The sequence below is a fragment of the Tamandua tetradactyla genome, chromosome 14, assembly GCF_023851605.1.
Source record: "Tamandua tetradactyla isolate mTamTet1 chromosome 14, mTamTet1.pri, whole genome shotgun sequence".
Lineage (NCBI taxonomy): Eukaryota > Metazoa > Chordata > Mammalia > Pilosa > Myrmecophagidae > Tamandua > Tamandua tetradactyla.
In genome coordinates this window covers 22,663,459-22,689,341 of record NC_135340.1, presented here as the reverse complement: position 1 = coordinate 22,689,341, position 25,883 = coordinate 22,663,459, and the positions used below count along the sequence as shown (strand labels likewise).

At 36.1% G+C, this 25,883-nt stretch overlaps 1 protein-coding gene and 1 long non-coding RNA gene across 9 annotated transcripts in view; one reads left to right on the top strand and one right to left on the bottom strand.

The window, feature by feature from the left end:
* LOC143655674 (uncharacterized) overlaps positions 1 to 2,235 on the bottom strand; it is a 52,300-nt gene extending 50,065 nt beyond the window's left edge. For 2 of the 6 annotated variants that reach the window (XR_013162226.1, XR_013162223.1), the window contains exon 1: positions 2,059 to 2,232. This is a non-coding gene — a long non-coding RNA (uncharacterized LOC143655674). Of the gene's footprint in view, positions 1 to 2,058 lie in introns of all 6 variants that reach the window. The other 4 variants (XR_013162224.1, XR_013162227.1, XR_013162225.1 and 1 more) reach the window with 4 other exon arrangements.
* The window catches only part of NUBPL (NUBP iron-sulfur cluster assembly factor, mitochondrial), a 298,898-nt gene that overhangs the window by 19,274 nt on the left and 253,741 nt on the right, over positions 1 to 25,883 (top strand). The gene's annotated exons all lie outside the window — the stretch shown is intronic.

Below are 25,883 nucleotides of genomic sequence, written 5' to 3'. Positions count from 1 at the left end.
ATGGATGAAACCATATTTCTCAATTAATTTTGGTAAGGTTGGGGCTCAGGGAGATTGCACTATATTAAATTAGCCTGTCCTCAAGTTTTTTTGAGATCATAGAAGTATATAGGGCAGTTATATTTCTTTGGAAAAAACCCTTCTATTTAGTTAGCCATTTTCGAGCAAGAGTACACAGTTTTTGTTTTAAGTATAGTTACTTTAAAGCTATAGAGGAAACTTGGGCAGGGGGTTGGATCCTGTTGTAATAATAGCAAAATCGTTTTTTTTCTACATTCTTCAATTTAAAGGCAATTTTTTGGTAAGAAGTGTGTTTTATATTGAATTCACAAGTTTTGACATGTACTGTCATGAGAGAAACTTGGAAAACATTTGTAATTATAGCAAATGTGTTTACTAAAACTGAGAATTTCTTTTAGGGTGAGGAATGAAAATATCATGACTGATTAAGTTTATTGCAAATATTTGGTAATTGTTAATGCTACCTCCTGCCACCCCATATTTACACACACCCCCTACCTACTTACCTACCTCCTTACATGGGAGATTATCAGTTTATAACTCAATGAAAAGAATAGATTTCTGTTGAATTATGTTCTTATTCCTTCATATATAGGTTTGTTTATTTTCAGACACTTATGGAGGGCCTTTCATCTCATACTCTGCTTAGGTTGAGGGGATACAATGCTGAAAAAGCTTACTTAATTAACAGCCTGAGGGAGCTGTTTGGGTGATTGTCATTTCTACTTTGAGTCTGGCTCTCTGAATGACATGATGAATCTTTGTCTTGTCTCCAGTCTACTTCCCTTTCATTCAAATACAACTCTTTCAAATCTTACCTATTCTTTCTGGCCTCTATCCCATGCCAGTTCCTTCGCTCTCAGCAGGTTGTCTTGCCTCTTATTCCACAAGAAAAATAGGTTTTTCATTAGTACCTTTTCCTCTGTCATCTGTTTTCTCTTTCTGTAGTCATCATTACTTCCTTACCTTCCTGATCAGAGGAAGAGTCCTGATTCATCTACCTGGGCTCTTGATCCTTTATTCCCCTGTTTCTTATAGGACCTTAACTCATTAACTCCTTTTTGTTTTCTTCAGTTTCTCTTTACTAATTCCTTCCCCTTGCTCTGAAAATAAAGATGAATAATAAAGATGAATAAAATATCAAAAAACGTATTTGTTGGATGAGTGAATGAATCAGCAGACTTTCTTTAATCTCCTCAAACTTCTGCTTGATGTAATAATTGAAAAATCATTGTTGTTTTTCACATTCTTCAATTCAAAGGCAATTTTTGGTAAGAAGCTTCTGCCCTCTCTGTTAATTTCTCATTATAGCAATATTTGAGAGAGTAGTCTACCCTGACTGTCAGTTTTCCTAATTCTCACTCATTCCCCAACTTCTGTAATTTGACTCCTTGTTATCACACTTTGAATCCCTTCTCACTAAGACACCAACAATCTGCCAAATTTATTTGTTCCCTTCCTTTCTTGGTCCTACTTGATTTTTTGCTGCATTTGAAACTGTTGACCACAGGTATTGATATCTTATGGAATTTCATTCTCCTGACTTTCACACCACCGTTCTGTCTTGATTCTTCTGTCTTTCTCTGATCTTTGTTTCCTTTTTAAACTTTTCTTATTATTCCATTTCCGTAGCCTTCTTATTTTTCTCCGTCACGCTAACAAGTTCTTGCTTTGTCTTCACAAACTGCATCTTCAACATCTACCTCTTTTTAAAACTCCAGAATCTTGTTTTCAGAAATTTATTCAGCTCTTCATTTGATGTTCTATAAATATATTTAAAAATCTAAGTGGAACTATCATAATTTCTTCTCCAAAATTTCCTACTTGTGTATAATAATTCACTTACGGTTACCACCTGTCTCAGTCATCTATTGATGTATAAGAAACTACCCTGAACTTAATAATATAAAGAAAAAAGGAGAGGAATATGGATAGAGCATAGCAGGGATGGCTTGTCATTGTTTCATGATATCTGGGGCTCCCCTGTAAAGACTGAATTAGCAAGGGGCTGGAATTACTGGTGACTTCTTCACTTACATGGCTGGTATCTAGTCTGGATGACTTGAAGGCTGAGCTCAGCTGGGACTGTCAGTTATGGCCTTTCCATGTGGCTTGGGCTTCCTCACAGCATGTGGCCCAAGACTTCACATGGTGGCTCATATCTCTAAGAGTTAGTATCCCAGTGAACAAGGAGGAAGCTTCATGCCTTTTATGACCTAGCCTTGGTAGTCACACAGCCATTCACCCTCCCTGATACCTTCCCATTACAGCTAAACTGTTGGTTGAAGTAATCATGAGCTTCACATAGACCTCACTTCTTCATGGGAAGTTGCCAGAAAATTTGTGGTAGTGTTTTAAGACCACCCCCCCAGATCTGCTGGTGTCTACTTAGGAGCTTTGGCATCATCCTTGCCTTTCATCTTTCCTATCCTATACCTCTTTTATACCTCAGTCACTAAGTGCTAAGCTTTTTTTATTTGAAAAACAGTCACTTCTGTCCATTATGAACCTAGATAAAGCTTTCATAATTTCTCATTTGAGTTTTCTGTGACTTCTTAATTGGTCCTTTTAATCTCATCCACCTTGATAATGATGAAATAATCATCAAATTATGATTAATTTTTAAATTAATAATAATGATTAATCATGATTATATAATAATGATGATTTCGCCTGTTGAGTGTAGGATGGTTCTTATTGCATACAAGTCTCCGTCCAAATTGCTTGGCTTAGCTTTTTTTTTTTTTTATTAGAGAAATTATAGGTTTACAGAAAAAATACAGAGTTCATATATACCACCCTATTATTAACAGCTTGCATTAGAGTGGTACATTAGTTAAACAATTGATGAACTAATTAATTGATTAAACAATAAAAACATTTAAATAATTGAACGATTAACTACAGTGTATGATTTACGTTAGGGGTCACTGAACTGTTTATACAGTTTTTTATTTTATTTTATTTTATTATTATTTTTTGTAACATCTATACAACATAAAACTTCCCCTTTTGACCACATAAATATGTAATTCAGTGCTGTTAATTACATTCATGATGTTGTGCTACCATGACCACCATCCATTACCAAAACATTTCCATTAACCCAAATAAAACTGTACAATTCTATGCATTAACTCCCCATTTCCTGTGCCCTCCCCAGCCTCTGGTAATCTTTTATTATAGTTTCTGACTCTATGAATTTGCTTATTCTAATTATGTTGTATCAGTGAAATCATACAATATTTATCCTTTTGTGTCTGGCTTATTTCACTCAACATGATGTTGTTTCACTCAACATGATGTTGTTGCATGACCAGAACTTCATTCCTTTTTTATGGCTGAATAATATTCCATTGTGTGTATATACCCCCTTTGGTTTATTGTTTTCATCAGTTGATGGGCACTAGGGTTGCTTCTGTCTTTTGGCAGTTGTGAAAAATGCTGTATGAACACTGGTGTATAAATATCCATCTGAGTCCTTGCTTTCAGTTCTTTTGTGTATAAACCTAGTGATGGGATTGCTGGGCCATATGGCAATTTTATAAAGAACTTTCTGAAAACTGCCGAACTGTTTCTCACGGAGGTTGGATCATTTTAAATTCTCACCAACAGTGAATAAATGTTCCTATTTTTTGCATCCTCTCTAACACTTGTAATTTTCTGTTTTGTTAGTAATAACCATTCTAGTGGGTGTGAAATGAGATTTCATTGTGGTTTTAGTTGGTATTTTCCTAATGGCTGAAGACGTTAAGAATCCTTTCGTATGTTCTTTGGTCATTTTTTATCTCTTTGGAGAAATGTTTTTTCAAGTCTTTTCCCTATTTTTAAATTAGATTGTCTTTGTGGTTGAGTTGTAGAAAATCTTTATATATTCTGGCTATTAAGCTCTTATTGGATATGTGGTTTCCAAATATTTTTCCTATTGTGTAAGTTGTTGTTTATTTCCTTTGGTGCAAAAAAAAAATTTTAATTTTAATGAAGTCCTATTTTTTTTTCTTTCAGTGCTTATGCTCTGGTGTAAAGTCTCTGAAATCAGCGCTAACACAAACTCCTGAAAATGCTTCCCTCTGTTTTGTTCTGGGACTGTTGTAATTCTGGTTCTTGTATTTAGGTCTTTGTCCCATTTTGAATTCATTTTTTTACATGGTGTGAGTAGGGATTCATCTTCATTCTTTTGCTTATGGACATTCAGTTTTCCCAGCACCATTTGTTGAAGAGACTTTTCTTTCCCAATTGAGCGGCTTGGTACCCTTGTCAAAAATCAGCTGGCCATAAACATGAGGGTTGATTTCTGCTCAGTGGGATTCCATTGGTTTATATGTCTGTCCTTGTGCCAGTACCAAGCTATTTGATTACTGTGGCTTTCTAATAAGTTTTTCTCTTTATATGTGCTTTTTCTAATAAGTTTTAAGATTGGGAAGTGTGAGTCCTCCGACTTTGTTCCTCTTTTTCAAAATGTCTTTGGCTTTTTGGGGTTCCTTACCCTTCTGTGTAAATTGGATGATTGTTTTTTCCATTTCTGCAAAGATGGTAGCTGGAATTTTGATTAGGATTGCATTGAATATGTAAATTGCTTTGGGTGGAATTGACACCTTGACAGTATTTATTTAGTCTTCCAATGCATAAACAAGGAATGTCCTCCATTTATGTAGGCCATCTTTGATTCCTTCTAGCAATGTTTTGTAGTTTCCCATGGATAAATCCTTTATATCCTTGGTTAGATTTATTCCTAAATATTTGGTTATCTAGTTACTATTATAAATGGAATTTTTTCTTGATTTCTCCTTCTGATTTTCATTACTACTGATTTTTGCATGTTGACTTTGTACTCTACCACTTGGCTGAATTCATTTATTAGTTCTAGTAACTTCGTTGTTGTATTTCAGGGTTCTCAATAAGTAGTGTCATGTCATCTGTAAATAGTGAAAGTCTTACTTCTTTCTTTCCAGCTTGGATGCCTTTTATTTCTTTTTCTTGCCTAAGTGCTCTAGTTAGAACTTCTTGCGCAGTGTTCAGTAACAGTGGTGACAATAGGCATCCTTGTCTTATTCAGATTTTAGAGATAAAGCTTTCTGTCTTTCACCATTGAGTATGATATTAGCTGTGAATTTTTCATGTATGCCCTTTATCTTGAGGAAATTTCCTCCTGTCCTGTTTTTCTAAATGTTTTTAATCAAGATGGGATGCTGGATTTTCTTTTCTACGTTGACTGAGATGAGCAGTGTTTTCCTTCATTGTATTAATGTAGTATATTACATTAACTGATTTTCTTATGTTGACCCAACCTTGCATACCAGGGATAAATACATTCCTTATCATGGTGTATAATTATTTTAATGTTCTGTTGGAGGCTATTTGCTGGTATTTTGTGGTATATTGCATCCATATTCATAAGGAATGTTGGTGTGTAACTTTCTTGTGGTATGTTCATTGGCTGTGGTATAAGGGTGAGTTAGGGAATGATCCCTGTTCTTCAATTTTTTTGAAGAGGTTGAGCAGGCTTGGTGTTAATTCTTGGAATGTTTGGTAAAATGTCCCTGTGAAATCATTGGTCCTGGGCTTTTCTTTGTTGTGAGGTTTTTGTCTACTGATTCAATCTCTTTATTTTTTATTAGTCTGTTGAGATCTATTATTTTTTTCAGATTTTATTGCAATATCTTAATTTATCATATATTCCCTCTGAATGATACAGTATCACAGTATCATCACTTAGTTGTGCAATCATCAATTCAGTTTTAATTTAATTTTTATTACTCAGAAAAAAAAATTACCAGATAGACACAAAACAAGAAAACCTCAAATACCCCATATCCCTTATGTTCCCCGTTATTGACCCCTAGTATTGGTATGGTACACCAATTACTTTTTTTTGCATGGGCAGGTACCATGAATTGAACCCAGGTCTTTGGCATGGCAGGTAAGAACTCTGTCTACTGAGCCACTGTGGCCTGCCCCACCAGTTACTTTTGATGAAAGAATCTTAAGTATTACTGTTAACTGTAGTCTGTAGTTGGCAGTAGGTCTTTTTCCTCCAAGTACCACTCTACTATTAATTCTTTGTTAATACGAACTCTTAATATGAACTCTCAGATGTTTGTACCAGTTCATGCAAGAACTTATTTAAATTTGTAGTGTTATTTGGTGACATACATGACTCTAAACAACACCTTTCAACCGAATTCGCCCACAATACGGCACTGTTCCTTATATTCCCACTAACGAGCTACCCTCATCCCAATCTGTTTCCAAACATTTTAAGTTCAAGCTCTTTATACATTCTGAACATAAGAAATTACTGCTCCCCCTTCTCTAGCTTTGGTTTATTTCCAGGAATACTATATTTTACATTTTAAGACGCTGAGTTTACATATTCTAGTTAGTTCATATTAGTGAAATCACACAATATCTGCCCTTTTTTATCTGACTTATTTTATTTAGCGTTATGTCCTCAAGATTCATCTATATTGTCGCATACTTCAGGACCTCATTCCTTCTTATGGCTGCATTATGTTCTATCATGTGTATATGCCACATTTAGTTTATCCACTTAACTGTTCATGGACACTTGGGTTGTTTCCATCTTTTGGCAATTGTGAATAATGCCACTTTGAATATCAGTGGGTAAATATCTGTTCATGTCCCTGCTTTTAGTTCTTCTGGGTATATACCGAGTAGTGAAATTGCTGGGTCATTTGGCTCAATATTTAGTCTTCTGAGGAACTGCCAAAATGTTTTCCACAGTGGCTGTACCATTTTACACTCCCACTAGCAATGGATAAGTGTTCCTATTTCTCTACATCCTGCCCAACACTTGTAGTTTCCTGTTTTTTAAATAGCAGCCATCCTTAAAGGTGTCAAGTGAAAATTCTCTGAGGTTTTGATTTGATTTCCCTAATAACTAATGAAGATGAACATCTTTTCATGTGCTTTTTAGCCATTTGTATTCTCTCTTTGGGGACATGTCTATTCATATATTTTGCCCACTTGGTAATTGGATTGTTTCTCTTTTTATTGTTGAGTTGTAGGATTTCTTTATATATATATGGATATCAAACACTTAACAAATATTTAGTTACCAAATATTCTCTCCCATTGAGTTGGCTGCCTTTTCACCCTTTTGACCAAGTCCTTTGAAACACAGAAGTGTTTCATCTTGGGATGTTCCCATTTATCTGTTTTTTCTTTCTTTGCTTGTGCTTTGAGTGAAAATTGTAAGAACCAACCTCCTATCACTAAATGTTTCTCTAAATTTTCATCTTGGGGTTTTATGGTACTGGCTCTTATATTTAGGTCTTTGATCCACTTTGAGTTCATTTTTGTATAGTGTGTGAGGTAGGGGTTCTCTTTCATTACTTTGGATATGTATATCTGGTTCTCCTAGCAACATTTATTGAAGAGGCTATTCTGCCCCAGTTCAGTGGATTGGGGGGGCCTTGTAAAAAAAAATTCAAATGATCATAGACCTGAGGTTCAATTTCTGAACTTTCAAATTGATTACATTGATCAGTATGTCTGTCTTTGTGTCAGTACTGTTTTGACCACTGTGTTTTGCTGTTTTGATCACTGTGGCTTTATAATAAGATTTAAAGGCAGGGGAAGTTGTAAGTCCTCCCACTTCATTCTTCTTTTTAAGGATGTTTTTGACTATTGAAGACCCCTTTCACTACCACATTCATTTGATGACTAACTTTTCCAATCCTGTAAAGTAGGTTGTTGGAATTTTGGTTAGTATTGTATTGAATCTGTAGATCAGTTTGGGCAGAATTGACATCTTAACAATATTTAGCCTTCCTGTCCATGAACATGGATTGTCTTTCCACCTATTAAGGTTTTCTTGGTTTCTTTAAGAAATGTTTTGTAGTAGTCTGAGGTCCTTTTCATCCTTGGTTAAGTTTATTCCTAGGTACTTGATTCTTTCAGTTGCTATTTTGAATGGAAATTTTTTCTTAATTGCCTCTTCAGTTAGCTCATTTCTGGTGTATAGAAAAACTATGAATTTTTATGCATTTGTCCTACATCCTATCCCTTTGTTGAATTTGTTTATTTGCTCAGATAGCTTTGTTGTCAGTTTCTTGGGATTTTCCAAATATAGAATCATGTCATCTGCAATTAATGAGTGTTTTACTACTTTCTTTCCAATTTGCATGCCTTTTATTTCTTTTTCTTGCCTAATTGCTCTCACTAGAACCTCTCTCATAGTGCTGAATAACAGTGATGACAGTGGTCATTCTTGTCTCGTTCCTGATCTCAGAAGTAAGGCTTTCAGTCTCTCATCATTGAGTAAAATATTGGCTTGGGTTTTCATATATGCCCTATCATGTTGAGGAAGTTTCTTTCTATTCCTACCTTTGAAGTGTTTTTATCAAGAAAGGATGCTGAATTTTGTCAAGGCCTTATCAGCATCAACCAAGATAATCATGTGTGCCGCTGATAGCTTCAGCCGGGCCGCGCGACCGGTACACTGGGTGGGTTTGGGGCGAGCTCGCAGGAATTAACCTGGGTAAGCTGGAGCCGGCGCCACACATGTGATTTTTTTTCCCTTTGATTCGTTAATGTGGTATATTACATAAATTTATTTTCTTGTGTTGAACCACCCTTGCATGCCTGGAATAAACACCATTTAGAGGTTGTGTATAATTCTTTTAATGTGCCATTGGATTTGATTCGCAGGTATGTTATTGAGAATTTTTGCATCTTTATTGATTAGGGGATTGGCTTCTAGTTTTCCTTTCTTTATTAGGTTTTCATGTTAGAGTAATGTTAGCTTCATAGAATGAATTAGGTAGTGTTTCCTTTTCTTCAGTTTTTTTGAAGAGTCTCAGCAAAAGTTGTGTTAATTTTTCTTGTAATGTTTAATAAAATTCCCCTGTATGGCCCTGCCCTTTTCTTTGTAGGGAGATTTTGGATGACTGATTAAATCTCATTACTTGTGATTGTTTGGTGGGGTCTGTTTCTTCTTGAGTCAGTATGTGATGTTCATGTGTTTCTAAGAAATTGTCCATTTCATCTCAGTTGTCTATTTTTTTTGGTTTACAGCTGTATAGAAGTATCCTCTTATGATCTTTTTTATTTCTTCAGGATTTATGATACTGATCTCTCTTGTTTCTGCTTTTATTTGCCTGTTCTCTCTTTTTGATTTTGTCAGTCTAGTTAAGGGTTTGCACTCTTGTTGATCTTCTCAAAGAACAAACTTTTGGTTTTATTGATTCTTTCTGTTTTTTTTTGTTGTTGTTGTTCTCCAGTTCATTTATTTCTACTTTAATCTTTGTTAATTCTTTTGTTCTACTTGCTTTGGGGTTAGTTTGCTGCTTTCTCAGGTTTCTTCATTTGATCAGTTAGGCCTTTGGTTTTAGCTCTTCCTTTCTTTTTAATGTAGATGTTTAGAGCTATAAATTTCCTTCTCAGCACCTTATCCTCTGGAGAAGCTTTGATATGTTGTGTTCTTGTTTTCATTAGTCCCCAGCTACTTACTGATTTCTGTTGCAATTTCTTATTTGACCCACTGATGGATTAAGAGTGTGTGGTTTAACATCCATATGTTTGTAAAAGTTCTGGTTCTTTGGTGGTTATCAATTTCCAGCATTATTCCATTGTGATCAGAGAATGTGCTTTGAATAATTTCAATCTTTTAAAAATTATTAAGAACTGTTTTTTGTCCCAGCATATGATCTGTCCTGGATAATGTTTCACGAGCACTTGCGAAGAATGTATATCTTGTTGTTTGGGGATGCAATGATCTATATATGTTTGTTAGATCTAATTCATTTATCATATTATTTAGGTTCACTGTTTCCGTACTGATCCTTTTTCTTCTAGTTGTTCTATCTATTGAAGGAAGTGGTGTGTTGGAGACTCCCACTGCTAATGTAGAAATGTCTTGTTGCTCCCTTCATTTTTGCTGCTATTTGCCTAAGGTTCTTTGGATTGGGTGCATAAACATTTATACTTATTATTTCTTCTTGGTGAAATACCACTTTTATCCCTTTATAGTGTCCTTTCTTGTCTCCTCTAACATCTTTGGATTTAAAGTCTATTTTATCTGTTATTAATGTAGCTACTTCCACTTTTTTGGTTATTGCTTGTGTGTAATGTATTTTTCCATTACTCACTTTCAACCTATTTTTAGCTTTAGGTCCAAAGTGAGTGTCATTAAATAGCATATAGATGGATCATTTATTTTTTAATCTGTTCTGTCAATCTGTGTCTTTTTATTGGGGAACTTAATCATTCAGTGTTATTACTGTAAAAGCTATCCTTGCTTTGACTATTTTTTGGCTACTTCGGCCAACTTTTATTAATCAGATCTAATATTTTTCTCTCTCTTTATCCTCTTGGTTACCCTTTCTGATAATCATCATTTCTGTACTCTCCTTCAATTCTTTCTCTCCTGTCTCTTATTTTTCAGCTGACAGAACTCCCTTTAGTATTTCTTGCAGGGCAAGTCTCTTGTAAACACATTTTCTCAGAATTTGTTTATTTGTGAAAATTTTAAACTCTCCCTCACTTTTGAAGGACAGCTTTCCTGGACAAAGAAGTCTTGGCTGACAATTTTTCTCTCTCAGAATTTTGTATATGTCATAACACTGCATTCTCATCTCCATGGTGCCCGACGTATGTGCTCAGATGTATGTGGCTTCCCCTGCATGTGGTGAGTTGCTTTTCTCTTGCTGCTCTCAGAACTCGCTTCTTCTCTTCAGTGTTTGACAGTCTGATTAGTATGTGTCTTGGAATGAGTCTATTTGAATTTATTCTATTTGAAGTTCATTGGGCTTTGATTTGCATATTTATGTCTTTTGTAAGGGTTAGTATGTTTTCCCCTATTATCTCCTCAACTAATTCTCCTGGCCCTTTTCTCTTCTCCTTCTGGGATGCCAGTTATTCTTATAGTTATGTACTTCATGTTGTCAATCATTTCTCTGAGATCCAATTCAAATGTTTTCATCTTTTTCACCATTTATTCCTTTGTATGTTTGAATTCAGTTGCCCCGCCTTCTAGTTTGCTTATTCTTTCTTCTGCCTCCTCAAATCTGCTGTTGTGTGTCTCTAGTATATATATATTTTCATGCATGTCTTCATTTTATTACTTATATACACTGAATAAAGTGAGTGTCAGTCAGAAGGTTTTTTACAGTCACACAGTCACAAGATAAAAGCTGTATAGTCACACAATCATTTTCTAAGATCAAGGCTTCTGGATTACAGTTCAACGATTTTAGGTATTTCCTTCTGGCTATTCTAATACACTTTTTTGGCATCCCTGGGTGGGCCTGAACCGTCTAATACACTTTTTAGTTTAGAAACTAAATAGAAATATTTATATAAATAAGTCAGTAGTCATAATCATTTCTTAAATCCTAACTTGTCAGTTACAATGCCTCCCTCCCATTTGATCATTCTCTCAGTCTTCAGGGATATCTGGACAGTGACCATTCTAACTTCTTCATGCTGAAAAGGGGTGTTGACATTATGAGGTAGAGGAATGAAACTGATTGATATCCTTGGAGAGATTGGTACCTCTGGATTTTAGGGCTTATCTGGCAGAGGAACAATCTGGAGGCTTTATTTTTGAAAAAAAAAATACATAATAAGGAAAACTTTTATAGAGTCTTAGCTAAAGCCCAGTGTCGTCTTTAGGGTTTTCAGGAATACTGTAAGTTGGTGCTTGACATACTGTGGCAATTTGCAGTATCTGGCTGTAGTTTGCATAAGAGTAACTACCAGAATGACCTCTTGACTCCATTTGAAATCTGTTAGCCACTGGAACTTTATTTTGTTTCATTTCTTTCCCCCTTTTTGGTCAAGAAAGCATTGCTAATCCCCTGATGCCAGGGCCAGGCTCATCCCTGGGACTCATGTCACATGTTGCCAGGGAAACTTATACCCCTGAGAGTCATGTCCCACATAGTGGGTCTAGTAATTTGAGCCACAGTATCCCCAATATCTTTCAATTCTATAAGCTCTTCTATTTTTCTATTTATTCTTTCATATTCTTCTTTATGCTCTTTTAATGTCTTCTTGATATCTTTTATCTTTTAGCCAATTCATTGAAGTTATTTAGGACATTTGTTTGAACATTTTTGATTAGTTGTTCCAAATTCTGTTTCCTCTGGCTTTTTAATTTGTTCATTTTGCTTGGCCGTATCTTCCTTCTTCTTCATATGGTTTATGATTTTTTTGTCAGTTACTTGGCATTTGATTATTTTGATAACATTATTTTGAAGGTTGGTTTTCTTTGCTCATCTAGTATTTTGTTTTTGCTTGGGTTTGTGTTGAAGGTCTCTGTTCTAGTTTGCTAGCTGCCGGAATGCAACACACCCGAGATGGATTGGCTTTTAATAAAAGGGGATTTATTTTGTTGGTTCTTCAGAGGAAAGGCAGCTAACTTTCCACTGAGGTTCTTTCTTACGTGGAAGGCACAAGATGGTCTCTGCTGGTCTTCTCTCCAGGCCCCTGGGTTCCAACAACTTTCCCCGGGGTGACTTCTTTCTGCATCTCCAAAGGCCTGGGCTGAGCTGCTAGTGCTGAGGTGAGGAATGCCGAGCTGCTTGGCTGTGCTACATTGCGTTCTCTCATTTAAGCACCAGCCAATTAAGTCAAACATCACTCATTGCAGCAGACACACCTCCTAGCTGACTGCAGGTATAATTAGCAACAGATGAGATTCATGTACCATTGGTTTGTGTCCACAGCAACAGAACTAGGTATGCTCACCTGGCCAAGTTGACAACTGAATCTAACTAACACAGTCTCCTTTGGCACTTAGTTTGTCAATAATTCCCCATCGTACCAAGGCCAGGCCCTAACTCGGGATTTAGCTTTTTCAGAAGTCTGTTGGAAGCTGGGCAGAGAAGCAGTTTGCCAGACTTTCACAGTCTTCTCAGCAGATGGTGCTGTTGGGCCACCTCTTCCCTGCAACCCTACCTCTCCCTGACTGCAGTTGACTGCTGGGCAGGGTCCAGTCCAGGTGAAAATCCAGTAAAGGGTGCGTGTCCCTATTTGTTCTGGAAGCTGCCAGCTCCAGGGGTCAGTAGATGGACAGTGTGCACCTCGGCAAAGACTAGGACTTGTAGGTGTGATGAATCTGGTGATACCCAGACACCTGTGTGGAAAGACTCTGGACTGCAGGACTGGAAGGTTTGACTTCACCAGCTAGCAACTGCTTTTCCTTGGCCAGCAAGACTACTTTGGGGGTGGGAGAAGGGTCCCTGGCATTGCAATGTGTCTGCCTAGCCCCTGCCTCTCTGCTCCTGTATGCAGAGAGAACCCTGAGGCCCTGTGTAGCTAGGATCAAGGCAGTGGGACCCAGACTATCTTTCTCATTGACCAAATATCAGATCATCTCTCCTCTGAGTCCTTCTCTCCTCCCAAGGGGAGGGCTTCACAGATGCCTCCCCAATCCAGACACCGACTAACAGCCTGCTTCAGGGATGAAGGGTAGGCGCTAGGCACCGGAGCAGAGTCTCTGTGTGTGGATGAACTAAAGTCTACTGGCTCCCAGTTTCCTACACAGGAATGCTACTGCGAGACTGAGAGGATTGCCTCCCCCACCTCTCTGAAGTTGGGGTGTGCCACTTTTCAGCTGCCTGACCTGGCTGTTGCATGGTGGTGGACCTTAGGAATGGTCACGATTGAGTACAGTCACCCCAATTTCTTAGTCGTCACTTCTTTGCTTTTCCATCCAGGTTTTCCTTATATAATGCTAAGGTCCTTCTCTGATCACCTGGATTTGAGAACTGCTGCTTTAGTTGTTTTCTGCCTGTTCTCTAGTTGTTTTATGGTAAAGAAGTGAGTTCTGCCTGTCCTGTTCTGCCATCTTCTTGGAAGTGTTCTGTTACTTCTTGAGTCAGTATAGATAGGTTCTGTGTTTCTAGGAATTTGTCCATTTTACCTGTGCTATCTAGTTTCTTGGCATGCAGTTGTTCATAGTATCTTCTTATAGTCTTTTTTATTTTAGAAGATGGATAGTAATGTCCCCCTTTTCATTTCAATTTTAGTTATTTGCATCCTCTTTTTTTCTTTGTTACTTTAGCTAAAGTTTTGTTAATTTTATTGATCTCTTCAAAGAATGAACTTTTGGTTTTGTTGATTCTCTCTATTCTTTTATTCTCTATTTCATTTTTCTTTACTTTAATCTGTTATTTTCTTCCTTCTGTTTGTTTTGGGTTTAGTTTGCTCTTTTTGTAGATCCCCCAGTTTTGACATTAGGTCTGAGATTTGAGATCATCTTCTTTAATGTAAACATTTAGAGCCATAAATTTCCCTCTCCCTACTGCTTTGCTGCATCTCATAAGTTTTGGTAAATTGTGTTTTCATTTTCACTCTCAAGATTGTTTTGTCACCTAACATGTAGTCTATCCTAGAGAATAATTCGTGTTCACCAGAGAAAAATGATTTGCTGCTGTTAGATGAAATGTTCTAACTTTTTTTAATAATATTTTTTAACAGTATTTATCTTTTTCACTCTTATTTTGAGTGGAGTTTCCCAGAAGCTACATGAGGTATGATATTACAAAAGACTGAATGCAGAAGCAGATATGAGGACCCAGCTGTCAGGGTCAGAATCTTTAAGCCAGATCTTTTTAAAATGCTGTAGAAATGCAAAATAATGCCACTCTTAATACTCATTTTTTTTTTCATTAAAGAAGGTTATCTATATTATTAGACTAAAGCTTCTCTTCCAATGGACTAAATAAGGTTAATCTTATTTGACATTCACAAAAACATGACTGCCAGCAAGCTATTTATTTATTTTCTAAATTGGTTTTCAACCAGACAACACTGGCTACCACCAAATTATACAAATACCCATTGGTTCCCACAGATTCCTTCAAGTTCCAGCCTCAATAGCACTTAACTAGATGCTTTGTTTATAAACATGTACCTGTGCTTAGTTCCACTTCCTTCTACACTGAATTTCCTGATGTTACAGATCTGGCTTTTGTGATTTTACTATAATTCTTAAATTTGAACTTTTAAGGGTAATATTCTTTAAATTATATTTTTAACTGAGAACATGGCTTTGTGGTTAAAAACAGGAATGCCAGTCTATCAGCTTAAAACCATGAATTATTTAAGATATCTATTTGTTTTGAAAATAGTTATTTTTTCATTGAAAATATGGTATCTTTGTTAATGCATGAGGATTTATTGATAAATGAATAAGTAAATATTTTTTAATTTCTTAGTTTTAATATCTATTGTAGTAAATATAAGTAGATATTGCCTATACAAACAAAGTCACTTTAAGAGTACTCAATAATTTAAGACTTGTAATGGGATCCTGAGACAATAAAGTTTGAGTATTCCTGGCTTAGACAGTCTCCATTTGTTTAGCGAAAGTGAGTTTTTAACCCGTGTCTCAATGTTTTAATTTCAATTAAAACACATGCAACAAAACATACAAAAACATATGTTTGAATTTTATTCCTGTGTGTCAGAAAATTTATGGGGTAGTTTTTAGTTTGCTAATGCTGTCAGAATGCAATAATACCAGAGCCATCTCTGGTTTTTATAAAGGGGAGTTATTGTTACACATTTATAGTTCTAAGGCCATAAAAATGTCCATATTAAGGCATCCAGAAAAAGACGCCTTGACCCAAGGAAGCCAGTGGCGTCCTGAACACCTCTGTCAGCTGTGAAGGCACATGGCTGGTTTCTTCTGGCCGTTTAGCTTCTGGTTTCAAACAGCTTCCCCAGTGCTGCCAGGGGTGTTTCCTTTCCACATCTCTAAATGTCTCTGCCTGTGTTGGCTCTGAGCTCTTTCCCTCTGTGACGCTCCAAAAGATGCCAGTAAAATATTTAAGACCCACCTTGATTGAGCAGAGTTACATCTCCATCTTATCAAAAGGTGCCACCCTTTTGTGACCGGTTGATCATGTTACAACTCCATGGAAACAATCCAGTCAAAGAGTCACCCCCACAACTAGTTGAGTCACATCTCCATGGAAACAATTTAATCAAAAGGATCCCACCCTGTGTATTTAAATCAAGATTGAAGAACATGACTTTTCTGAGATACGCTACAGTATCAAACTGGCACAGGTGGGCAAATGTTAGATTTAAAACAAGCTGTGGTAAGATTAATGGCTGTGAAAATGAAGTTGAAATCAGATCAGTATTGTTTTCAGTTGTGGCATTTTAAATCTTTAATTTTAGCCTTGAAACATTTCACATTACAACTCATTCTTTCTGGTCAAGAACATGTGATAGTTCGCTTTTGGCAGTTGAACTGGGTGAAAGGGCTAGGGTCAGCACTGCTGCACAGAAATGGGTCGTGAGCGTTCAGATGAAAGGGAAATAACACTTTTAAAAGGGTCTTTATTTATTGTTGGTGTAATGAGACAAAATAAAGCAGAAACTTGAACCTCTCACCATGTTCTTCCTCCTCCTTTTCTCAAATGCTTTGCCAAATTAACCACATCAACCAATTTTATAGAAAATGGATTGCTGTTTTAAATCATTCTTTAGCCACTATTCTTAAGAAGCTTCTTCAGAAAGGCTCTCTCTTTTCTTATCTTCCAAAAGGATATGTCTCCTTTGTACTTTTGTAAAAGTCCTAAGAGATTTTTACAAAAAAATCTGCTTAAAGAGAAAGGCAGCATGTTCTACTTCATTGAATGATAAAGTACAATTGGCTATTTTTCAGCTGAGCTAGAAGGAGGAAACGCTATCTTACTATTGCTTTCAAAGATGATTTTATTGCTGTCAGGACAGATAACAATTAGGATTTTCTTACAGCAATAAATGACAAGTTGGATTACTAGGTGTGGCTCTTAAACAATGTAACATTTATGAATTAAGGGAGGAAAGTGATTCAGGTGGTCTTTGAAGGCAGTCTAGATCTTGTGCATGAAGGTAGGTTTACTCTCCATTTAGGTTTTACGTTATTAGAACAAAAAGCATAAGCCTTCTCCAAACCCTGAAACAGCCTTTGCTCTCAAACTTATGCTGGAATGTAATCAGGAGTGTAATGGGGCTCTTTGCCAGTCACCATGGAAACTAACCAAAGCTCTGGTTGCCTTTCAGCTATTTAGGGTAGCCTAAATAAAAGATGGTCAACATGTCCTAATCCTGTTCCCCACATATGCATTTCCTTTAGAAATGATCTAAAAATGCAGTTCACTCAACGGAAAAAGATATCCATATCATGTTTCTAGTAGGCTATTTAAAACATTTCCTGCTGCTGAAGAATATCCTGGCCAAGAAACATTAATGAAATTCTTTCTCGTTCTGCGCGAGCATAAATCCATTGGTGTTGATTTTAACCGTTGGTCTCACTGTTTATATATGCAACAAAATAGCAAATGCAGAATTTCCATGTACCTACTTAGTAATGGAAAGGGACTTGCCATAGAAATTAAGACATAGGTATTATTTTTTTATACCATTACCAAGTGAAATGTGATTAAGTGATGATGTCAGAGATTAAAAATTAAGAGCACCTGTGAACAAAGGTAATTAAGTATTCAGTTATTACAGACATCTAATAGCAAATAATAGCACATCTTCCAACGTGACCAGTCTGTAGCTAAAGTCAGAGAAGGCTTTATAATTACTGTAATTTTTAGAAGTCTGAACCTTGACAATCTCTTTATTCCATTAGTGGGAAACTGTGAACGGAGGTGGAAGCGCTGAGCAGAAACTCTCTGGGGAGCTACCTGGTACTGATAGAAGAGTCTTGTGTCAGGAGCCACTCCGATTGCCTTATAAAGGGCTTATCCTATTTGTAAGGTCTGACCCTGATAAAAAGGCAAAATAGGAACTTGGATCATTGAAGCTTCCTTTTGGTTACTTCAAATAACATATTTTCCTCTCACGTACAATAATGTCTATCTATATGAAATGAGGATAAATGCTTCTACAAATAAAGATAATTTCACCATTCATTAAAGTATTTCCTGAGTGTCTACCATGTGCTAGTCAGCATTTCTGTCCTCAAGCAGTTTATAGTCTAGTGGAAGAGACATAATAAACATATACTCAGTAATAAAAGGTATGGAAAATAATGAAGTAGTGTATGGGGATAGAAAGTGATGGGAAGTACTGTAGGGTTGTTAGGGAGGGGCTCTCTGAAGACATGACATTTGAGCAGAGATCTGAAAGAATTGGGAAATGGTTATGTGGATTCATCTTGACTTGTTTGAAAAGCGAGAAGGCCAGAGTGACTAAAGTGGACTAAGGATTGGTAAGCAGGGGCTGTGTCAGCAGAGCCTTATAAGCTTTGGTGGAAATTTGGATGTTTTTGTCTGAGAGTGATGTGAAGAGTTTTTGACCACGGCAGAGACATGGTCAGTGAAAGGATTTGGCTGCACTGCGAGCTGGCTGTGGGGGAATAAGAATGGTAGTAGCAGCAGTTCACAGCTGCTGCGGGAGTCCAGGATAAAGGTGAGAGTTTGGAATGTGGTGGTAGAGGTAATAAGTGGTTAGGTTTCAAAACTAGTTTGAAGGTAGAGCTGGGAGGACTTGCTCACGAATTGGATGTGAATGGTGAAGGAAAGAAATGGCTCCTTGGTTTTGGTCTTAGCAACTGGATGAATAGTAGTGATGGTTCCTGAGATGGAAAAGACTTCTGAAGAAGAGGCTGGGGGTTAAAATCAGAGGTTCCCTTTTACACACCTTAAGCTTAAAATGCCCAGTAGACACCTGAGTGGATATGTTGAGAAAGTCCGAGCTCAAAGGAGATGTGAGGCATGAGATTTAAATTTGGGTGTCATCAGAATATAAGTAGTATTTAGGCCTATAGATCTGAATAAGATACCCCTTGGAAGTAGGGGTATATTTGAGAAATTGTCTTTTAAGTAGCAGTACATTTTAAGGCTGGAATAAAGACATACATGAATTCTAAGACTTATCTAAGTTGCTAAATATGTAGAGGTTGAACAATGACAGTTTTAAATGTTTTAATTGATATAGTATATTGGTTTTAAGCAGTTGTCTGCTTGCCATTTTGTTAGCCAATTTTTTTTTTTGTTTTGTTTTCTTTGGCTCAAAATAGTGGCAAGTTTTGTTCTTTTAAGAGTTCACTGAGGAATTAAAAAATTGTGTCAGAATGAATTGGGTACTGACTAGAATGGTTATTTTTAAAAGCTTCATGGCATAGAAATTTTGTCTTGGTAGAGACAATTTGAAAATTAATAGATGCCAGTGATAATAGAATAGAAGGGTCTTGTTTATGAGTGGAGTATTTTAGTGAGCAAACACCAGCTGTGCATGAGTAAGGTGGCATCCATCCAGAGGAAGGACATTTTGGGGAAAATTTGTGTGCTTGTTTTTTTTTTCTTTACCAGCAGAGAGGCTTTTTAGTTAGATTACTGGTTTCTTTTCTTTTCCAAAGGATTAAATTTCAAAAGAAGGATCAGACCGCTCGGGTTGGGTGAGGTGACATATCTGGAACAAGAGGGATGTTTGGAGCAGTGCTGGAGTAGAATCTTCCCTAGACACTGTGGTTCATAGGCATTTGACCAAGTACACAAGAGGCAAGTCTTAAAATGATTTGTTTTTTCTCTGAAAGTTCAGTGAGAATTGCTCAGTTTGATTAGCTTCTAATTTTGTCTTAACAGTAGTTATACCATGGAGTATCAATTACTTTAAAATAAATTTCCCCACTTTAGTAGTACATGTTTTGAGCATCACATCTTAATTTTTAAAGCTAATCTGGTAGTAGAAATTGTTCTTATAATGGAGAAAAGAGGGGTTTGGTCTCATGTTACTGAAGGATTTTTTTTTTTTTTTTTTTACATGGGCAGGCACCGGAAACTAAAGGATGTTTTAAGTAATCAAAAGAAAAAGGAAAATTTGAGAACCTTAGGGAATCTACCAAATGTCATTTTTAAAGGAGGAAATTGAAGTCAGCGAGGAGTAGACTTGCTTAGAAACAAGTCCTGAAAATGGAACTTGAGTAGCTGACATCTGCCTTTGACAAAATCCCATGCAAGCCTCCTGCTTCTCCTTATAATCTTGTAGTTAGGGCTGTGACATTTTCACATTTGTTGTGGAAATGATTATGATAATGTAAGTGATGTTTTATTTTTATACATGATTAGATTGGGAAAATGGAAGCCAGCTGTTGCTTAAGTCCGTGTTTTATGAAACATTGCAGGGAATATGATATAGGAAGTAGTATATTAAAGTTAGCAGAGAGGGGATTGCTGAGGCTCATGGAGAAGGCAGAAGATGCAACAGATAACCTCTCTTATTTCTCTTGGTGACTGTTGATTTTGGCTCTGGCAGAGGCTTGGATAGTTTAGCTGATTGTGGTCTTATGGTTCAGCTTGTGAAATGGAAGAACCCAAGGCATTCCTTGAAAGCATGTTTATTAACTACCTACTATATGTCAGGCACTGTAGTAGAAATTTCAGGGACAGTGGCAGATTAGACAGTTCAAGTTATTTAGATAGGTCTGTGATAAGTGCCACAAAGAAGTCCTGGTGGCAGGAGATCCTAATCAAGGTTGAGGGAACGCTTCCCTGAGTAAGTAATATTACTCGCATCTGCCTTACCACAATCAGTATTGTTTTCTTTCACATCACTCTTTTATTTCTTTCATTGAAATAATTATTACCCCCAATTCTTATTTGTTTATTATTTGTATTCTTCCACGTCCCCTTTCACCCCAGTTAAAATGGTAGCTCCCTGAGAACAGTGACCTTTGTTCTAGAAAAACCCTGAGTGGGAAGGAGCATGGGTGAAAGAACTGAAATAAGGTCAGTGAAATGGCAGTCAGTGTCGGAGACAAGTCTGCCTGGTAGGCAGGAGTGAGGCCATACAAGCCTTGGGGACCCTGTCAAGAATTTTAAAATTTATCCTAAGGGCAGTGGAAGCAATTTTAAGCATGGAATAGACATGATCACATTTCTTTAAAAGTTGCTTTCTTACTTCAGGGATGTTAGAGCAGACACAGGAGACTTGTTTAAGCTGTTATAACAGTATAGGCAAGAGATTGTAGTGATGGCTTGTACCTAGGGTGTGGGCGATGGACATGGAGAAGGTAGTAGAATGATGATGGGTGGGATGTGGTGGGAGACGAGAGGGAGGAGTCAAAGATGGCTTCCACTATAGGTTTCTTAATTGTACAACTGAGTTGATGGGTGGGATGTGGTGGGAGACGAGAGGAAGGAGTCAAAGATGGCTTCCACTATAGGTTTCTTAATTGTACAACTGAGTTGATGTCAGTTGGATACATTTTTCTAATACATTTAAAAATAATATGCATATTAAATATAAACTCATGACATAACTTGAAGACTTCTTTAAATAAGAGATTTAGTACTTTCAAACTTGAATAAAATTACAATGGAAAAAAAATTTGCTTTCACTGTAAGTTCATTGTACAGTAGAATTTCCCTTAATTGTGAAAATTCAGCAAATGTGTTAAACTTTTCCAGTCAGCTTTTGGTCAAGATTAAAAAACATAGTACTTTCAGTTTGTGCTGTTTTGCCTACTAATAAGTAGTCTATAGCTTTCCTTAAAGGTTTCTATTTGTCATAATTGACTGGGGTCTAAAAAGTTTTTTTGAAACAGCCTTACTGAGGTATAGTTCACATGCGTTTCAACTTACCCATTTATAGTACATAATTCAACAGTTTTTAATGTTATTCAGAATTATTCGTTCATCACCACAAACATTTGCATTACCCCCAAAAGAGATGCTGTACCCCTTGGCTATTACTTCTTAATTTCTCTATGCATCCCAGCCATAGGGAACCACTAATCTACTTAAAAAAAAAATTTTATATGAATTTAAAAATTACATTGGAAGAATTACCATCTTTACTGAGTTGCCCAGCTATAAACATGGTACCTTTACCATCTATTTGACATTTTTATATTTCTTTTTTAATTTTTAAAATATATGTATTTTTATAAATAATTTTGTCTTAGAGAAGTTTTAAGTTTATAGAAATGTCGTGCATAAAATATATAAAGTACAGAGTTCCCATAATATAAAGTACAGAGTACCCTATTATTAACACCTTGCACTAGTGAGGTACAACTGTTGTAATTCATGAAAGAACATTTTTGTAATTGTAAAATTGACCATGGTCCATTGTTTACAGTAGGGTTCTTTGTGTTGTACAATACCATTTTTTCTTTTAATTTTTATTCTAGTAACATATATACAACTTAAAATTTCCTCTTTTAACTATATCCACATATATAATGCAGTGCTGTAAATTACGTTTACATTGTTCTTCTATCACCACCATCCATTACCAAACTTTACAATCAACCCCAATAGAAATTCTGTACAATTTAAGCATTAATTCCCTATTCTCTATCCCCAACCCAGTCCCTGGCAACCTATTTTCTAGATTCTGTCTGAGTTTGCTTATTCTAATTATTTCATATCAGTGAGATCATGCTATACTTGTCTTTTTACATGTACATTTTTACATTAACTCAATATGATATCTTCAGGGTTGTTGCATGAATTCATGTTGCATGAATCAGAACTTTGTTCATTTTTAATGCTGAATAATATTGCATTGATGGATATACCAAATTTCATTTATCCATTTCATCTGTTGATGGACACTTGGGATGGTTCTTTTTGGCTATTTTGAATAATCCTGCTTGTGGATATTTGGGTATAAGCTTTTGGTGGAAGTATGTTTTCGTTTCTCTCGGGCATGTACCTAGGTGTGGAATATGACAGCTCTATATTGAACTATTTGAGGAATTGGCAGACCTTTTCCAGAGTGGCTGCACCATTTTACATTCCCACCAGCAGTGTGTGAGTTTTCCAGTTTCTGTACGTCCTCACCAACACTTGTTTTTATTTGTCTTTTTGATTAGAGTCATAGTGAATGTGAAGTGGTATTTCATTTTGGTTTTGATTTGGATTTCCCAGCAATGTTTCCACTGAACTAAAATGATAATGAGATTAAAGCTGAATAGATTACTGGCTGAAGTAAGAATTTAAGAAATAATTTTAGTGATAAGAAAGTAGAGATGAATTGGCATATACAAGTAAGTATTTTAAGCATTTTTTTAGACCTTATATTGCCTTTCTGATTCTCATTTGGCAATTAACAGTTATATTTAATTTGGTATCTGAAATTCAAAAAGGTTTTGAGGAACCTTAAGTAATTTTCAAAAATACCCCAAAATATTGTTCCAGTCTTTCTTTCCCTATTAAGTACAGTCTTCATTACATTTGTTCTCTAAATAACACAGTTGAGAATGGTTAAGTGATTATGATAAATCTGATTGAACAATCCAAGGACCATCTTGTACTGGGTACTGTCTTTACACCTGGGTACTCCTGGGTATTTTCTCCCCCAGCTTGTTGGGGAGAAAGATACGAATATTTATTTACATAAAAGGAAGAATGTGGCAACTGTAAGTAAATGCCAGAGAGGAGAGATACTAATTCCAGTGTTAAGTTAAGGTGGTATTTTCAAAGCTTGGTAGAATTTTGGCTAGTGGAAAAATACCATAAAATAAGAGAATTCAAAGTTGAAGGAACTATGTGAGGAAAATCATGGTAGCAGGAAATTACAAGGTGTTTGTATGAAAAGTAATCTTTATGGCTATAACATATGGTATATTGGAACAATAGAGGTATAGGGGGTGAGGTTGAAAGATAAACTGTATGTATTTGACATATAAAGGAGTTTGGATTTTTTTCCTGTAATTAGTGGGGCTGCTTAGAAATTCCAGTAGTGTACAGTTCATGCTAAATATAAGATTGATAGTGATGTTGAATAATGAATTAGAGACATTGGAAGTAAGGGAGGCTGTTACGATAGCCAGCTACTTACTGATAAATTGATTTATTGACTTAAAAATAAGGACTTATTATTTCACATAGTAAGAAGTCTGGATGTTATAGAGTTGGTTAAAAAGCAGCTAAACTATGCAAGGGCTTTGGGGTAGTATTTTTACTTTTCTCCTGGCTTACAGTCATAGCTGCCTCACTTAACCCCAAGGAAGCAGGAAAAGCATGTGTTTTCATCTTTTTTTATTTTTTTTTATTTTTTAACAGAAGAAACTTTCGAAAGCACTGTCTTTTTTTTTATTAATTAAAAAAATTAACTAACACAACATTTAGAAATCATTCCATTCTACATATGCAATCAGTAATTCTTTTTATCATCACATAGATGTATGATCATTTCTTAGTACATTTGCATCGATTTAGAAAAAGAAATAGCAAGACACAGAAAAAGAAATAAAATGATAATATAGAAAAAAAAATAAAAAATACAAAAAATATATATAAAAAAACAAACAAACAAAAAAAACTATAGCTCAGATGCAGCTTCATTCAGTGTTTTAACGTAATTACATTACAATTAGGTAGTATTGCGCTGTCCATTTTTGAGTTTTTGTATCTAGTCCTGTTGCACAGTCTGTATCCCTTCAGCTCCAATTACCCATTATCTTACCCTGTTTCTAACTCCTGCTGGACTCTGTTACCAATGACATATTCCAAGTTTATTCTCGAATGTCAGTTCACATCAGTGGGACCATACAGTATTTGTCCTTTAGTTTTTGGCTAGACTCACTCAGCATAATGTTCTCTAGGTCCATCCATGTTATTACATGCCTCATAAGTTTATTCTGTCTTAAAGCTGCATAATATTCCATCGTATGTATATACTAAAGTTTGTTTAGCCACTCATCTGTTGATGGACATTTTGGCTGTTTCCATCTCTTTGCAATTGTAAATAATGCTGCTATAAACATTGGTGTGCAAATGTCCGTTTGTGTCTTTGCCCTTAAGTCCTTTGAGTAGATACCTAGCAATGGTATTGCTGGGTCGTATGGCAATTCTATATTCAGTTTTTTGAGGAACCGCCAAACTGCCTTCCACAGTGGTTGCACCATTTGACATTCCCACCAACAGTGGATAAGTGTGCCTCTTTCTCTGCATCGTCTCCAGCACTTGTCATTTTTTGTTTTGTTGATAATGGCCATTCTGGTGGGTGTGAGATGATATCTCATTGTGGTTTTGATTTGCATTTCTCTAATGGCCAGGGACATTGAGCATCTCTTCATGTGCCTTTTGGCCATTTGTATTTCCTCTTCTGAGAGGTGTCTGTTCAAGTCTTTTTCCCATTTTGTAATTGGGTTGTTTGTCTTTTTGTTGTTAAGTTGAACAATCTCTTTATAAATTCTGGATACTAGACCTTTATCTGATATGTCGTTTCCAAATATTGTCTCCCATTGTGTAGACTGTCTTTCTACTTTCTTGATGAAGTTCTTTGATGCATAAAAGTGTTTAATTTAGAGGAGCTCCCATTTCTTTCTTTCTTTCTTCAGTGCTCTTGCTTTAGGTTTAAGGTCCATAAAACCGCCTCCAATTGTAAGTTTCATAAGATATCTCCCTATATTTTCCTCTAACTGTTTTATGGTCTTAGACCTAATGTTTAGATCTTTGATCCATTTTGAGTTAACTTTTGTATAGGGTGTGAGATACGGGTCCTCTTTCATTCTTTTGCATATGGATATCCAGTTCTCTAGGCACCATTTATTGAAGAGACTGTTCTGTCCCAGGTGAGTTGGCTTGACTGCCTTATCAAAGATCAAATGTCCATAGATGAGAGGGTCTATATCTGAGCACTCTATTCGATTCCATTGGTTGATATATCTATCTTTATGCCAGTACCATACTGTTTTGACCACTGTGGCTTCATAATATGCCTTAAAGTCCGGCAGTGTGAGGCCTCCAGCTTCGTTTTTTTTCCTCAAAATACTTTTAGCAATTCGGAGCACCCTGCCCTTCCAGATAAATTTGCTTATTGGTTTTTCTATTTCTGAAAAATAAGTTGTTGGGATTTTGATTGGTATTGCGTTGAATCTGTAAATCAATTTAGGTAGGATTGACATCTTAACTATATATAGTCTTCCAATC